Source organism: Astatotilapia calliptera, chromosome 16 (genome assembly GCF_964374335.1).
Source record: "Astatotilapia calliptera chromosome 16, fAstCal68.1, whole genome shotgun sequence".
Classification (NCBI taxonomy): Eukaryota; Metazoa; Chordata; class Actinopteri; order Cichliformes; family Cichlidae; genus Astatotilapia; species Astatotilapia calliptera.
In genome coordinates, this window is record NC_137437.1 from 28,426,025 (window position 1) to 28,445,193 (window position 19,169).

At 36.0% G+C, this 19,169-nt stretch overlaps 1 long non-coding RNA gene across 1 annotated transcript; it reads left to right on the forward strand.

Moving 5' to 3' along the window:
- Positions 1–970: 970 nt before the first annotated feature.
- Positions 971–13,131, forward strand: LOC145420980 (uncharacterized). The gene is made up of 2 exons (XR_013902221.1): positions 971–1,390; positions 12,615–13,131. It is a non-coding gene; the product is annotated as an uncharacterized LOC145420980 (long non-coding RNA).
- The last annotated feature ends 6,038 nt before the right edge of the window (positions 13,132–19,169 follow it).

Here is a 19,169-nt window from a genome sequence, read left to right on the forward strand (position 1 = left end):
TTTTTTTTGTCTGCAAACACTTGCTAACTACTAGCCCAGTTGAAGTGACACTCTAAAAAATGCAACACAAACCGGAAATGGAAGATTCACCTTCAAAGTAAAAACTTCAGTGCTACAGCCGACGTATTTCAAAAGACATAACCTTAACTTTGAAGGGAGACCTTCTTCCTTTCCAGTTTCTGCTGCACGGAGAGTAGCTGTCTGTAGACAAGTACATGACATTCACTCAGACTGTGACTATAGCAATATGCTAGCAACCAGAGAAATCACATGGACATTTTTACCAGTGTTAGAAATACACATTTTGTCCTCAGCGAAAGGTGGTTGTTATGGGTTCATTCAGTGATTGGTGCCTTATTATTTTGATCCTACATTGTCACCACAATTGTGAAACATCCAAAATGGCAGACAAGTTATATGGTCAGTGGACACATTTCTCAAAGACCTCAATGCACAAGAGTAACCCCTTGTTGGCTAGATCCATGTTTTTGTGCTTCTTTTTTCATATTTTCCTGATCAGTGTTTCTGCAGAAAATCGTTCGCATATCTAAAGATGTTTTCAGCTAAAGATCAGCTAAAAATTTAAGGCATTAAGGCGAAATTTAATAAAGTTAATTATATTGGATTTTGCAGACTGTCTGAACGATCTTTTAATAAAACCGGTGTGTTTCATTTTAATGAGGTATCGTTTCATTATTTCAGGTGAATTGGTGAATTTTCCCTGTGCAGTTTCAAGAGTGCAGTTTCCTGCTGATGATATCAGCACCTGCGAGTTGATCGAACTTCTTCATACCTTCAGGGCCTGAAATGACCTGTATCCGGTATGTTTCTGCTCTCAGTGAGCCACATTTTAACATTCACAGACACACAAACACCTCGAGGTGAACTGCACTTTTCGGAAGCTCTTTTTATTTCCTCCTTGTCCCGCCCTCCCGTCCTCCTTCACCCCATCGGGCGCTATCAGGCCCCCACTCCTCCTCCTCCCCCTCGACCAGCGACATGGCATTTGCACTGCTGAGGAGAATGTGAGCTAATGAAAGTGTAAAGCCTGTGTTCACTAGAGTATAAAATTCACATTTGGCTACGACCGGCTGTGCAATCTGATATTATGAGCCCCGCCGCAGAGAGAGCGAGGGCTCCAAGTAGCACTCCAAAAAGACAGGCAAAAAACAGGGGATGGACACACAGCCAAAGTGCTTTTAGGGCAAAACGATTTTTAGACAGCGACAGCAGGACGAGGTGTTCGCTCGTTTTATTGTAGTCTGTGTAGCATGCTGTAACGCCGTGGAGTTCATGTAAAACGCGTTGGCACAAGTTGGCCAAAAAAACCTCATCAAGGGGGCTCAATCTAAAAGAAAGAAGAGGTGCCAGAGATGAGCGACATGCTAAGGTACCGTACGCCGCCATCTTGTTATTTGTGCACACAGAGCAGCCCTGTTAAATCGAGGTTTGCTGTGGACAGAAATGAGGTCAGAGGCGGCGTGACGCAAACAGCTCTGCACAAAAACCCACCTCAGAGCCTCTTTCTGCTGCAGATGGAGAGATTTCTGAACAATTAAAACAATAAAAGACGTTTAATTAAACCGCACCTAAGCCACAGTAAAGAACTAATTATCTGCTCCTCGTTCATTCATCTTTTATCACCGCCACGCTTAGCGGAGGCTCGCTACACCACTGCTGCCGCCACCGCCGCCTGCTTTTTAAACCTCAGGAGTCGCAAAATTAAAGCAAAGCAGTAACAGTCTCCTCAATCTCTGAGGTGAAAAAACAGTAGTTTAGCAAATTTGATGAGGAACAGCAAAGCTTTTGTTGAAACAGTAGCTCCACTTATTCCAGGTCAAAAGTTCAGGCACATTAAAGACGGCTGACCTATTTTCTCCACTGAAACTTGGGAATCCATCTTTCTTCAGCGTGTCCTCTAGCCTCTGTCCGCTCGCATTAGTCACCAACATTTTCTTCCCATTCACTGAAACACTGCAGCCTTTCATCGACATCAGACGCTCACTGACTCACTTACAGCTGATTATCACTGATATAATGATGACTTGTAATAACATTTTCATAAACAACTGAATGCTAATTGTTCCTCATATTTTAGGTTCAGCACAAACCTTTTGTTACTAATACAATCTCTATTTATACAACCATTGATGCTGCTGTTTCAGAACTCTTTTATTAACATTTAGCACTTCGGTACTTCTAGAAACGTCTTTTCTCCTGTGCTCTTACTCTATTTGCAACTGGATTTTTTTTTCATTTTAGAAGACTACCTATCTTTAAATAATTACTGAATCTGTCTTGCTAATTTTTAATTGCTCCCGTGCCTTTTCTCACTGCTAACTTCTTACCTCACCCTTTTATTGAATATACAAACTGTTCCAGTACCTATCATCTTTCATTTTTACCACCAAGTTCGGTCCATTTAATAAATATAAATGCATCCTTTATTGAAAAGGTTTTAATGTCTTTAATTTATTAATAATCATTTTTATGTCAAAACACAAACTGTACGAGCAAAATTACATTTATCTTGGCAATCCTCGTTTGTCCGTTTTTATAAAGCGATCTCGTCTACCTATTATAGTGTACTATTATTATTTCCGCAGTAAAGTACAGATAAATTTGTTGCTCCGTAAATCTTTGATCAACAACAACTTGCAGGGAAGTCATCATAGCGAGTTTCACCTTCACTTTTAAACTAAACATGGTTTGGTAATAAAATAATTTGTGCAGAAACACTTAAAATAAAGACTTCTGTAGCAGGGACTTTATTAGACATGGCTCACAGCAAAATATCATAATTTAGGAACAGTGCCTTTAAAATCTATGAAAAGTAGACTGAAAGATTCACAGTATGAAACATTTTTACTAAAAACATAAAGGAGAAATATGTGGCTACCGCATGATTTAAAGGTTAACAGGCAGGGTAACATCTGTCAAGACAACAGATGTTAAACATTTGCTGTAAAAACAAGGTTTCTGGCAAACCCAAGGTCCTCTGGGACTATATTTGTTCCTGCTGAACATCCTGCTAGGTGCCAAAAAAGCTACTCGTGTGCAGCTACTGTTGCTAACATATAAATGTAAAGCACATACACAAGTATAAATAACGTATCCAAAGACATGTTTACAGGATACATTCTTCAAATGTGCCATTAGAAAAAAATGCTTATCTAGTGGATACAATTTTAAAAATGCTCATGAATATAATTAAGGTAACAGAAATAAATTACAGGACTGTATAAATAAATGTAAATGGTAATCATCGCTTTTCACTTTAAAAAAGTAGCCTGGCCTGTCACGATTTTGCTGGCATTTAAAACTACAACAACATTCCCATAAACAGCGTTTCAAACACTTAACTGGTCGATATGCTAGTCACATCAGAATCCTTTTTTTTTTTTTTTGACTGACATAACTATAGAAGGTATAGCAGAAAATCTGAAAGGTCACTATATTACAGGAATGTTAGAGCTGACCGGTTTAGAAAGCATAAGTCCATAAAATATGTATGTTTTTACATTTGTATATATATATTGAGGTTATGGTAAAGTTTATGCAGTATACATACATGATATATAGACTTTTATAACCACACATTTCGCCAGGTTAAATCTGACACCTCTGCCCTGCTATATTCATTTAACACAGGTATTTTAATTTAAACTGCAAGGTTAGTTAATCTGACACTAATACATGCACATGTAGCCAACATACATATATATATATATATATATATATATATATATATATATATATATATATATATATATATATATATATATATATATATATATATATATATATATAGCACATGTAGCCAACATACATATATAATGTAATGTAGCCTGTATATAACAATATACTGACAGACACTGACATTACATGACATAATTATATACATATATTTTTTGCTATATTTATTTGTATTAAATAGCTTATTTTAAATTATGTTTACCTGTATGAAAAATGCACAATTGTTTATCTTATTTCATAGACAAATAATTAACCAAGCTTAGCACACACAAACACATTTATATATTAACTTTTAGCTTCCGTTTGCAGTCGCTTAGAAGTTAAACAGAATTTGAAGTAAGCAATAATACATACTAAACATACTAGTAAAATAAACATACAGAGACAGCCTAAAAAGCCGACTGCACTATACAAAGGCAAGTGTACACTCGATCCTCAATCGAAAACCAAACTACCCTAAATCACACTACACGATTCCAGACTACAAGTGGTACCACAGCTAGTGTGTTTTTATTTTCATTAAAGTTTATAGATATCAAATGTGAAATGCATGAGCTAATGTTATTTTCAACTTCCGTCTTTACTCGGTTAGAAGAGCTCCCTGCATCTGCCTCTGCTACAGTTAGCGTTATCACTCTCAGGTCATTTTAAATGTATTTGACTTTATTATGACTATTATTAAAGCAAACATTCACCTGTGGTATGGGTCTAACTTCCACATGAATGTCATTACTCATGATTCATCATTAGTCACATCATCAGTGTATGTTAGAGGACAGTCGCTGTTAAAAGATCGGGTCAGAAGGCGCTTTCCCTTTTTCTTTCTCTGCAGCAGAACAGGATGTGAGCTCAGGGTGAGCCAGCAGAGCATCCTGAAGAGCCAAGCAGGCAATTATCATCAGGCAGGGCCAGAAATTACAGCCATACCTATATGATTGCACGCTATCGCGTTTCAGCAGCGCCGTGCTCAGATACAAACTCCAGCGGGCCTCAGTCTGGAGGCAGCCGCACAGCTCACGGTGTATTATGTTCTACTTAAACTCACTCAGCCGAACGCAGCGCACACAGAGGACAGGAGGGTCTGAAAAGCAGCACTTTTTCCTTTTTTTTATAGAGTTCACTCAGGGTATATTTAGGCCAGCATGTGCCACAGAGCGCAGTGGCCCTTCAGCTATAGGCCAGCATTATTATGTGGATCTGTCTCTCTCTCATTTCTCTGTCTATGCTACGCTCTCCCAGCCTTTATATAATCAGGTAAAGCTGTGCTTGTGAGTGCTGTTCACATCTCAGGTGGACACACACTCCGGGCATTCGCCTTGTTTATGTAGGGCTCGGCTCACATTAGCATGAGGTGCGCTCGGCTAAAAAGAGGAGAGAACATGATATAAGATATGCATTGTAATCAGATATGAGGATCATTTTTTGGCGATCTGCATCTACTTCTTCATTATAAAGTTTTAAGTTCTGGTAAAACATCAACATTTCTTTTCAGGCTCATTACATATTTATCACCTGTGTTGCGTTTCTGAAATGAAAGTGGGTTAAAAACAGATTTTATCGCCCATCAGATGTGATTTAATGGATGTGTAATTTTGCTATATTTTTATATTTGTTCTGCCCTGATTTGATTAAAATTAATTTAGATCTAATCAAATGAAAGGGGTAATACTTTCAGAGAAAGTTTTTGAAGAAACTGTAAAACTGAGGTGCTATTTTTTTTTTAGAAATTTCCAGTTTTTATGTTCAACATTTTATTTATAGTTTGTTTATTTTGAGGAGACAAAACAAAACAAAATGCGATGGTAGCTGAGCGCAGACACGATAAAGACGACTATTTCAAATCTTGACTGTTGCTTCAATGAAGTCAGTGCCTTAAATAATTTCATGAGGATCGGCTTATTTAACGGCACCATTTATTACCAATAATTTCACCCATACAACCTCATATAAAATGATGTTGCATATAAATGTTAAAAAGAGTTAATCCTATTTTTATTTTATTTTGCCCCATTCTATTCACACGCAATGACCTTTTGACCTCAATGCTTCACTGTCACTTTATTAAAGAAAAAATCCTGCAATTTTGTTTTTAAAATCAACATTGAAACAGTACTGGCGAATAAGGTTTATTTGAAATTGTTGGGAACATTAAGTTTAATTATATGTTCCTATTTTAATTTCCTCCTGTGTGTGCTGATTACAGTCTGCCGTATTTTTTCAGCTACAATCGTATAAAAGTAATTTCAATTAGTATAAAAGTAGCCATCTTACTGTCAAATATTACTTTGATCTCATATTGAACTTTCCTTGTACATTCATTATTATGATTAGCTAACCAGACTATAGCAGGTAACTATATGAAGTCTTTTGTAAAGTTGTTATGCAAAAACCTCATATCGAATTGCGACTGTTGACTCTGTTATTATAATCAGCTTTTTTCCCAGTATTTGTTACACATTTCTAAATGTTGAAATTTTTTAGTTTGAATACAAAACTTATATTTCAGTTACAGTTTCACAGTTACAGCATGGCTTTAATATAGTTAATCCAGTTTTTATTCTCATTTTTGTTAATGCTGCGTGCAGTATCAAACTCCAGTGGTCAGTTTTATTTTAATAATATTTATTTAAATGTTAATTAAAGTACTGATTTCTAGCATTTTGTAAAGTTTCAATATTTGACAATTTCGCTCAGCCAAAGGTTTTATTGCAGTTGTTTGTACAAATAACTAAATTAGCTAATAGCTAAAGTAACAGAACTGACATGTAAATTTTAGCATTCATATGTAAATATAAATATAATGAATCTTGACTCTTGCTTCCAGTTTTATTATTATAAACGTATTAGATTAATCAGCAACTATGTAAAGAGTATGCATATATTTCTATGTAAACCCATATAGAAAAGATATATATAAATCTTATAAAGTTTGTATCTGTCTTGTGTGAAACTTGGATGAAAAGCATACAAGAGTGAAAACAGATATAAGATCCCTAGAAAAATTATATAAATGAACCTTGTATGTTTTGGATACTTCCTAAAACAATATATGAAAGTGGCCACTTTCATGAGTAAATCATATAAGCCTTATATGATTCACTATATGAAGTAGGCCACATCTGATGCAAGTCTTTTCTATTTATTTTCCATATGGGAAAAGTTACAGCATATTATGATATATGATATGATATTTATATTAATAATCCTATGCTTATCAAAGCTTATTTGATTATCATTATTAATATTAATGCCGTCTAGATCTGTAGTTTTTTCTTACGTTTTCCCGTCGTTATGCTCTTTAACACACATAAAGTTTTAAAGAGCATGCAGCACATGACTTATATTTTTTTATAGCTTCAAGAATATGTTTTCATTTATGACCTATATTGACATAAAAGCCTAGAATAAATGGAACTTGTTGTGTTTCTGTATTCAAAAAGTCCACAAATAATTCCAAATAGTTCAAAAGTGTTTTATTTATAAATGTCATTATTGACCTTTGACCTCATATCCACCCCATTTTGAAACATGACTCGCTTCTCACTTAATATTAGCTTATTGGACTATTGATTTAAGGATATATCATATTCTTAAATTAATACATTTTTGCAACAATTAATAAAATAATATTTAAATGTTTAGAAACATTTGTTTTTTATATCATTCGTCTTTATTTAATTTTTTGCCTGTTGTCGCTGCTGTGACACTGAAAAGCGATTACTGTGTTTTTGCAAACCAAAAGACTAAATAACTACAAAAAGGTTAAAAAGTCTCTCGCTGCTGATGTTGCTGACCTCTTGTCAGTCAGTAATTTGTTTACGTGCTTTGCACTTGAACGTCACCTCGCATGGAACATTCATCTCCAAGGTGAAAGTGAAAAACATTTTGAAATTAAAAAAAAGCCAAAGCCGACATATTTTTGCTTTCTGCTCCCTGAGTGGAGGTGCTGTCGGAGCGTCGTGTCCTTCGGCGTTTGAGTGGGCGAGAGTGGCTGGTCACTGCGAGGTCACTGCTCAACCAGAGAGAGAAGACAAAAAGAGCGAAGTTGTGTTCAACCGAAACTGCAGGGAGGAAGTGGAAATCACACTCAGATGCAGACAAGTCAGACTCACCTCTGATGTATTTTGGTAACAGTGCAGCCTTTGGAAAGGCTTGAAAGGGATGTGTGGAAAAAGGTAACGCACTTTCAGAGCAGTATTTCAACTGGCAATGGCCAGAGAACCGCTCTGCCGTTTTCCATCACAGCCCCAGTCCATGCTTCAGTTATATCATATTTTCTCCAAAAGTATGAAGGCAAGTTCACACTTTATATGAATGACAGCCTCTGGTTTTTAACCCTGTTCACAGGAGACAAGAATTCAACAGGTGAACACCTTTAATTCTCCTCTGGGATTCATTTCGCAGCCGTCACACCTGCGCAGCGAGCAAAGAGTGACAGTATTGATCCTAAATCGTGTGGAACGTGTTGTGAAAGAGGCGCCAGCAGCTACACTCACTGTTCAATATTCAGTGATTTGTTACAGGCCGTCACTACAGAACTACACTGACCCCTTTAAAATACGGATTTAGTGCACATGTTCTATACGGTGACAACAAACCATTTCTATGACACAAAAGAAGATTTCCATCAATATGAGCAAACCTGTATAAAGTTCAAGATGAAGACATCAGAAACAGAATTTAATTTGAAAGCTTTGTTGAAAAACGTATGAGTTAACTCTTCTGTAATTACAGTCAAAATAACGTTTTATTATATTAACCAAATAAGTAACAGATTTTAAATTCATACATTTAATATAACTAAAATTATGATGTAATTCAAAATAGGAGAAATGTCACAAAAATTGTGAATAAATATAAAAGCATATTATTAATTCACATGACACATATTTTTAAAAAATGTTTAATAAATAATACATATTCAAATAATATATTGAAATTATTGTTGTTGTTTTATGAAACAGCTTATGTTTAGTTTTGAATTATTGTTAATAGTATATTAATAGTAAAATTTCACATATATATTTTAAATATTGATTATATGCTCTATAAGATGTGTGTGTGGGTATATAGTACATACATAAATAATGTAGATGATAAACAAAATAAAATTATACCTATACACTTACTCCTTTCTAATTATTAATGTATTGTTACATACCTAAAACTTTTAATTTAAAGATTTTCTAGTTGTGTTAAGATAAATTTAAAATAAATAAAATTTAAAATTAAATTTTTTACAGAAGACCAATTACAATGACATGAAATTAAATTTAGTTTCTTTCTTAATTCTATTTGAAAATATATAAAATGACATTCAGTTTCTCTGTGTGACTTGTACAAACTGTGACCAGAGCGTCTCCATTGTGAACTTGAACTCTGACACTGCCACTTTGACAGTAGTAACCAGATGATTTGTTACTGTATATAAACATGTGGCCTAGATTCATAAGTGTGCATTATTCATGCGTTTTAGGAAAACATGTCAGAGTTTTGGGGTGTTTTGTGGGACCCTCGCCATTCAAACATGGGATTAATGATGACGGGGTCTTGCACTAATATCTACATGTAGGAAGGAATGACTGGCTGCGTACACTCACTGGAGGTATTCGCGGGCTCAGCTAGTGTTTTTTTTTTCCCGTCGGCGCCCGCTTCGTGCGGTAGACGGCACACTCACTCCACATTAGATCAGCATAGTCCTAATGGTCGCTTCTGGGTGCGACACGACTGTGGCAGTGTGTGTGGGCTGTGCAGACAGGCTGACCGAGCACTCACCTCTCTCTCTAAACACTTTTATTTATTTATTTCTGCTTTTGGATTAAGGCGCTTTTGTGGAGCTAACCTACATAACAGCTTGGTGCTGCGTGGAGCTTGGACTCCTTGATACAGATATGATGAGGGGGCTGCTCACGAGGGAACACAATGGCTCCTCAGATCATTACTGAAATATCACACAGGCCCTTGATTGAGCCGTATTGAGTTTAGCCACTGAAGCACATCATGCCATGCTGAATAAGTTGGTGGCGTAATCAGAGCTAAATTATTTTTGTATCATAAGCCGGGACTGCCAGACAGTCGGAGTCATCATTTTTCTTTTGTTTTTGATGAGCGGTCTGTTTCAGAGTGGCTATCTGCTACTGAGTGCACTTTATATGCGTCTTTGTACATTAGTGCTTCACTAGGTTTGCACTGTTACTGCACACAGTTGTGCAGATATAAATGCTTTAGAGTCATGTACAAATAAAGAAGGTAGTAATGCTGTCAAATAAACGATGACCTGCTCAGAAGGTTAAAAGAAACATTTAAAGGGCAAAATATGCAACGAACATACAGGAAACACAGGAGACAAAGCTGGTAAAAGCTTCAAGGGGTTCAGTTTTATTTTGAAATTTCAACTTTGGTGATATTTTAGTCACTCCGAGAAAGAGGGGAAAATAAATGGATTGTAAATATAACCCCTAACCCAACACCTGGGTGTGTGTGAGGAAATGTTTATGTGCACTATGCTATACATACACTTTATTAAATTATTGCTTATTTTACATACTGTTTGCATTTATTAGAGATCACTTTTTATTTTTGTGCATTAACATCAGAGAACATTTATTTGTGTTCATTTCTCTTTCTTGTAATGGAAACTTTTGGCATATATTATAATATTGTTTAATTATATATTTAAAAAAGAAAACTGGATGCATGTATCAGAAATCAGCAATCGATGTTTTGTTTAGGGGTGTTTTTCTTTTTTTCTTTTTTTAATTACTTGCATTAGTTAATAGTTTCAATATTTGATAATTAAAAAAAAAACCTTTGGATTTGAGTACCATATTATCCCATATGAAAAAAGTAGAACAAATATGATGTGCACATTAAACATAAAATTTTGTATATATGTATCATATAAAACATACATGGCTCATATAAATTTTTTTAGAGTGCAGTAATATATTAGAGGGTCAGGAAAATAAACGGGCCGGTACCGTGTGTGTTCGGGTGAATGTATATTTTCATGTGGAGAGGTGATACACGAAAATATCAGTTAGTTCTTTCTGTTCTGAAGACATGTTTCTCCCACTAAAAATGTCCAAATGAACAGAATCAACTTTTTTTCTGTTTATTTTCATTTGTTCCAACTGTCATTCTTAACATATTCCATTAGCATCGGCTCATATTTGTTTGCATTTGATTTTTTTTTTTATGAATATAATGGATATATTGCTTCATTAAACTGTTCATTAAACATTAAACTGGATTATAGGTTAAGACTGTAAATCTTGTATGTATTACAAAAAATATAAGCTTCATAAGACAGATGTCTCGTGATATGGTTTACTCATAAAATATATATGTTACTTATCTCAATTATGAACAAATCTCCATGCTGTAGTAGACAAAACATTTAACTTGTAACTTATTTTAAAGTTGCATATTTCAATATAATATACTATCAAAGAAAATAGCTCAGTACTGGAAAATTAACCAAAAGAAGGACATCAGATGAATGGAAAAAGTATGAAATAAAATAAGAGTCACTAAACATAAATAAATAATGGATTGTCATGTAAAACTCACTAGGCACTTGTATCATGGTATGAGGTCATAAATGTGTTTTATGTTATGATGTTGAAAGTTTTTCTGTTTTTCTTTTATGTCACAACGTCAGGCAAACTTTCATGAGTAAATCACAGTTAAGCCTCACAATTTTACATGAAAGTTTATTGGAGATTTTTCTTTCTGTGTTTTAGAAAAAATGTATGTATATATGTATACTATTCGGATTGTTATTGTATTGATGATGGTAAAAAATAAGCATGTTCAGGTTTTAATAACACCCTGAGTCATATATAAAGTTTAATTTACAGCGATGTGAGGGCGTTTCAGGAAAGCAACATGTGCTTTTGTGTTTTGTTATGGTTGGGTTTGGGCTTTTGTTTCCTTACTGAGGAATCTTTGTTCAAAAAGTAGTTTTGGTATATATATATATAAAACAAAATTTCTGTCTTTGAAAAGGAATTTCTGAAAAGCTTTTTTTTCCTTTGGGTCCAAATGAGAGGCCGTCTTGCTCAAATAATAATTTGTCTTTTCTTTTTAAGTCACTTGATTTTGAACCAACACAGTTGCTAGACTCCTTTTAATTATGATTAAATATACCCTGTGTAAATGTAGAGACTTTAGTCTCTCAATTTATGTGTATTCAACTCAAGTTTTAGGCAAATGGGGACAATCAAAATTCCTCCTTAATTTCATTTGATGACCCATGATGGTCATGACGTCACATCACAGCCTGGTTTACTTACCTGTTGACAACACGGAGGGGTGAAAGGTCTGTTTCAGTATCGGGCGGGTTTAGTTCAGGAGGTATTGCGACCTTATTGCTCTTGGGGGAGCTGGAGATGTGGCAATGACAGATGTGGGAGGGGGGATTTTGAGTTTTCACACGAGGACAAACATTTTTCATCTATGCTGTCACTTCACATGTTCCTGAATCACAAGGAGGTCGACTATGAGCTGGGTTGGGGGGATGTAAAACAGTGTCTTGTTGGGAATATGCAGCGTTGTGAGCGATGGGTGTGATGTGACATGCAGGACTCACTCGGTGCCCTGCTGATGGCAACAACGTCCCGGCTGAGGCAAAAAGCAGGACAAACACAGATTACTCCATTGGGGATTTCAGTAACTCGGTTTGTGTTATATGTTGGCACAGGGCGTGGAAAAGTATTTTTATGAGATCACTAAACTGTAGGAATGTGCAGCCTGAGCATGAGTGGAGAAATACAACCGCCACCGAAGGGCACGGAAACAGAAAGTATGTCAAAAACTGGCGATTTGAAAGCCTAACACCACCCCCATCTCTACAGGTGCTGTGAGAGGCTGCGGGCACAGATCGGTATGTCCCGACGTTGTGCCTTCATCACGCTCAACAGAGCCGCCGCCATGGCGGCCATGATGAACTCCAAATGAACCCGCCTGTATCTGTGGGAGCTGAGCAAATCAGGGCATGCGATTGGACGAGGCCAGTGCTCCATATTTAGAAGATTACTAAAGCTGAGTTTAGGCTACCATGTGTGAATAACCAAATCACTCCACAGGCTTTTTAATCATCTCATAATGCGTGTCGCAGCTGAAAGATATCGAAATCTGTTACTGTGCTCCATCTGTGAAGATAAGAAAGTAAAAGAAGTGAAGCTGTTCTTCTGATTTCTTATTGTACGATAAATAACTAAATGCATAATCTGTAATGTAAATAGAGTAGTTTGGAAATTACATTAGATATTTGCTTAGAGAAGTGCAATATAATAAAATTATAAATTAAACTAATGAGATTTTTTTATTTGAAAAAAATAAAATAGAATAAATGACTCGTGAAGTAACAAATGTCTCCTGTATTCTTTAAAAAACAGAAATGAAAGCACTATATTTTAAACTCATTGCTAATTATGAAACACTTTCATTTTCATTTGTTGTTTATTTTATATTATATAGCATTGGCCAATTATCAAATTACTACAACTAATAATAACATTTGTGAAGTGCAAAGATTATGTAACTAAAACTAAATTTCATATATGAACTGAAGGTACTCTGTTGTTTTTCTCATAATATACATATATACGTATGTTTAAATTCCAGTTTCATATATAATTTCAAATGTTGTATTTAAGGATGGACATAAAGCATGATGATGCTGACATTTTTACATTTGATACACACGTATTTCTCAATAATATAAAATTTTTGTCAAAATATATATAATGTAACACATATTTTAAATATTTGAGTTATTACTGCAATTATAAATAAATATGTCGTAATAACATTTTGAATAAAATATTTTTATAATCTCGTTAGCTTTAATGTATATTCGTAAATAGCATATTGGATTAGAAGTGTTTCTATTTTTATTTTTATAATTATGTATGTATTATATTAAAGACGTTATAAATATATTTTACTATTACTTTAAAACCATAACATTTTTACTATTCTGATTTAAAATATTAATATAACATGCAATAATATAATTGCATGTTGATGTTAATATGGTTGAAATAACGACATATATAACTTTGCTCATATTTTTACATTCTAATGGCTCTTATGTGGATAATACATTTAAAAACATTTAAACAATGTTTACAGCGTTTGATTGCGCATGTTATCTCAGGTCACCGTGGCCTCCAATTCACCCTGATTTTTTTTTGGTGGTGGTGAGGGGATTAAAACGTAACCAGTTTAGCGCAAAAAGCTCATGACTCGGTAGCCAAATTAACCAACTCGTCAGGGTTCACAGAGAGTTGAGTGGTGTCTGTGCAGATTTCCGTGATAGCTCTGGCAGCGATGATGATGACGATGATGCTGGTGATGATGATGGAGGTGGAACAGTTGTGGTAGAAGGAGTAGCAGCAGCTCCCTCCTCTTGTCACACTAACCTCTGACTGAACTCGGGATGTGTCTGTCCCACGGGCTTTTTCCTCACCCCCAAACTGTCACATGCTTTCTGATCGCCGCTCCTACCAAGTTTTCGCCCCCACTACCACCACCACCACCACCACCACCTACAACTCGTGGCTGTCCAACCTCCACGAGCAGTGGTTGTTTGAAAATGGATGGCTCATTCATTCCCCACTACTTTCAGCATTTTCCCTTCAAAACCTTAAACAAAAACTATGGGGTCTTTCAGCAGATCGTGTCACCCCCACAAGAACTTGATATCCACATCATCAGAAAGACCTATACCAAATCAACTTTGACGTCCATCTTAGCAGCATAAAAGTACAATGAGCTTCATAAACTTGACATTTGTTATTGAAAATTGTAGTGGTTCATAAAAAATTGAAGCCCCCCCAAATGCCACTAAAACAACTTCAAGACTTCTTTGAATTCAGTTAATTTCTTGCAAACTACATTCTTAAATTAAGGGTTTAGAGGTTTTACATCCCCAAACATATAAAAAAGGGACAAATTCATTGAAAAATCAACTTGATGTATTTAACTAGAGTTTGAGAGTATCACATAGCATAACAAGAGGTTCATGCATCTTTTATTTCGTCAGTGCCTTTATGCCTCTAAAATCTAAATGAATGACAACAAGCATTTACAACACGCTTCCTAAGAACAAGAAGAAAAAGTTGAGTCAGGGGAAATGAATCAGTGCTTAGACTGCGTCCACTGTGCAATAGGTCAGTGATTTGTTTCCCAGAGCCTCCCTCGTTGCACTGTCGCATCCTGACCAGAGCTGGTGGTGGCGCAGTAGCCTCATGGTGGAACCATGCTCTTCACTGGGCCTTTTAGGTCTGTTTCTCTTAAGCTGGGCTTAGCGCGAGGCAACAGCTGGCACAAGTTTATGGATGAAAGCCATTGGTGAGAAGGGAGGAAAGGGAGGAGAAGAGGGAGGTGCAGGCAGTTCTACCCCTTCATTTTTATTTTTTTCCCCCTGTCGCTTTCTTCGATAATCCCGACACTCTGACCCTTGAACGAAGCCTCCAGGCACAGTTGTGGCTGACGGCGGGGATTGAGAAGAAGAAATTAAAGCAGCGGAGAGGGATGAAGGTTTCTAAAGCTCCACAACTCGGCTACAGCGGGGCCTGTCTTGGATTGGTGCTGAAAATGTTCCTTAAAACTTTCACGTGGCTCTATCATGCAATTGTCTTTTTTTTAGTTTCAGATTTAATTTTATTATTATTATCATTCGTGACAGTAAAAATTTTTGTTTGGTTTTTGGAAAACAACATATACTTATGATCAAAACCTTTTTTCAGTTAATATTTTAGTTTTCAGTTATTATTATTATTATTATTATTATTATTATTATTATTATTATTTATTCTTATGTTTAAAGAAATTTTACTAATCAACGAAATAAATGCTACACATGTGCCATACCCACAGAAATAAAAAATAAGAAAAAAATAATTATATGCAAAATAATATATAGTATAATTTGCAGTTGTTCTTACTGGACTAGAAATGTCTTAAAGCACATTTTAAAGAACAAAGAAAACAAAGAGAATATATTAAAAATACAATACGATTCCATTAAATACTGCCCAGAGAGTGAGCAGAGTGCTCCTTATATAGTTATGGTTTCATGTGGCATACGTGAAATATTTTGCTTTCTATTTGAACTTGTAATTAATTCAATTAGTAATATTTTGAAGTTGTACCAAAAGCAGCCTATATGATTTGTAAAACCTTTGCTTCACATTCCAAGAGGAAGTTTGATTTAAGGGATAATTGATACCAATTTAACATGTATTTACAGTCAATAGATCATGTTTATGTTCCATCAACAGTTTTTAACCCCCTGTAATGTTACTGTGTCAGTTTGATAAATGACACCTCTGTTGTTTTACGCCAGAGACAAATTTGAGTTGGTGGGAACACTGGACTCTGGGCACGGTACATGAAACATGAGAGACAGCAGACTGCACGTATAATAATCTACATAAATGGTTCGAGATCAGGCTTCATATGCCTGAAGGCTTTATGATTCACGGTGTGAGACCTACAGGAGCTCTAATCACAAGGAAGGAACCTTTGGATGGAGAGTGAAGGAAAAGAAAATAAACTTGAGAAACCTGTGGGTTTTTGAAGTTTATAATTTTATTCCTATGGTCCTCCAAGTATTCAATACTAAATAAAGTCATGCACAATTATGAAATAAATTATATAAATACACTGGGGAATATTATAACTTATTTGATTATCAGTAAAATTGCTTATTAATAGTAAATGTATTTTTCAAATGTTAAAAAGGTTTATTTTGGTGAATGCTAAATCATTACGATAGAGAAATGCCAGAAAGTTCATTCTGTTAATCTGGGTGTTTCTCCTGCTGAAAAAGCAACATCCAGATGAACCGAATCAGCTCTTTGGGCTTAGAAAGGTTTCCTCTTTTTATGTCATTTTCATTTTCACATTGTTAACTTAATTATCATAACCCAGTAAAGCTAAGTAATGTTGACAGTATTTTTGCAAATTAGCATAATGCTAGTGATTTTGAGCCAACTACAAATCAGTTACTATGTAAATACAGTACAGATAGGAAGAAGCTCACTAACTAAAGTGAAAAAGTGTTTGATCAAGATGAGCACTTTTTGACACAAGTTCAGCTGTATAAAGGGAGTAATTGTTGGAGCCCATAAGACTTCATGGTCTGAATGTAACTGTCTGTGACACCAGCTTGCAGAGACCATGTGCAAAATGCAGCACAGGAAAAACTGAGATATAGAATGGCATCAGGCCAGTATTGGTGTTGAAAATCAAAACATTTATGTAAATCACATTAGCCATTATGTACTTAACAGTAATGCATTACGCTATTTAAATAGATCCTGAATAAAGTAATTTGTTGCACTATTACAATACACACACTTCCACTTTGTTATATGTCCTAAGATGCGTGTTCAGAAAGCAGTCAGCCTCTATATCATTTTGGGTTCTTTGCTAACGTTGTGTTAGCAGATGGCTTTGCAGATGCTTGCCAAACCACATGCTGATCTCACACTGCATTTGCACACTGTTGCTGTATAAACACAGTAAACTGATGGAATGACAAGACCTAGCTAATGACATCATTCAGGTGCTACCAGATTAAGCCAGGTAGCATGTGTTAGCGTGTATTTTTGTAGTTTTGGGTCATCTATGTAACTGCTGGTATCTGAACACAACACAGTCAGACCTGACTAATTATGCTAACAGGATTTCCTCGATTTCTTACAAATGCTCGTTTTATATATATATATATATATATATATATATATATAAACACACAGCACGCCCCTGCGGGCGGTTTATCCTTCAAGCTCGGGTCCTCTACCAGAGGCCTGGGAGCTTGAGGGTCCTGCGCAGTATCTTAGCTGTTCCCAGGACTGCGCTCTTCTGGACAGAGATCTCCGATGTTGTTCCCGGGATCTGCTGGAGCCACTCGCCTAGCTTGGGAGTCACCGCACCTAGTGCTCCGATTACCACGGGGACCACCGTTACCTTCACCCTCCAGATCCTCTCGAGCTCTTCTCTGAGCCTTTGGTATTTCTCCAGCTTCTCGTGTTCCTTCTTCCTGATATTGCTGTCATTCGGAACCGCTACATCGATCACTACGGCCGTCTTCTTCTGTTTGTCTACCACCACTATGTCCGGTTGGTTAGCCACCACCATTTTGTCCGTCTGTATCTGGAAGTCCCACAGGATCTTAGCTCGGTCATTCTCCACCACCCTTGGGGGCATCTCCCATTTTGACCTCGGTACACTATGCCGGCCACTTGGTTATGGCGTTCCATGTATGCCTTGCCTGCTAGCATCTTGCAGTGTATATATATATATATATATATATATATATATATACTTAATAACTTTTATAAATAAAAATTAATAAATAAAAATAAATATTTTCTCTTCCTGTTACTTTTTTCACATGTTCATAGGCCCCATTTGTACTTCTGCAAAGGCTTTTTTTCTGACATTGACAATCCAAATATGTCCCTGCTGCATCCACTAATATTTTCCCTGCTCGCATTTGTCCTTGAAATGAATAATAGATAAATGCAATCAGACAAATGGAACATTTCTTTTTAGTCCATTTCTACAACTGTATTTTTAGCTGGCTTTTACTCCTACAGATTATTTACTCCATAGCTGTGTGTAGCTATTACAGAAATGTACATGGCACAGAATGCTTTAAAATCACATCTGTGCACCTTCCATTTCCAACATGTGATTCTCAGTACATCAAAAATGCTTTTTCCCTGTCAGTGCTGTGTATTTTTCCATCTGTTTCTTTTATTTCAGGTCTTTGGTCAAAGCCAGTCGCACAGAAGATGGGGGCATCACAACAGACTCCCGATTAATACTTAATACGTTGAAATCTCGCTCGGGCATCCTTTTAAACGGTTCAAAAGACACTAAAATGGAATGATTTCATTTTGTTTGTACTTTGAACCCACAAATAGAAGGTTTCTGTCCACATACAACGAGATGTGTTCTCTGAGGGTTACACATGCTCTGCTGAGCTCCATTGCCATTTCTTGGTTTTTAGTTTCTGTCGAGTGCAAATCAAAGAAAGGAGCATTTGTATAAATTGCCGAGGGATTCAAAACTAGAAGACAGCCTAAAATAGCAAAAAAGCCAAATCAATGTCTGCAATGGAAAATTATCAAAGTATCTCTGTGGCCTCGTGTCTAGTCTTGTCAATCAATCTGTGAATAAACACAAGGAGCTCGAGTTAACTGGAGTAACTGGGACACATCACTTTAACCTAGTAGTTGTTGTATCATGGGGATGGTAGCTCTGTGGAAACTGTACCAGAAAAAAATCCATCTTTGATCGTCTACAGCACTCAGCTCTGGGAATGACCAGTAGGGATGCTGTTCACTGCCAAATCCAGCACACCGAGTAGCCTTAATCTCTTCTTACTC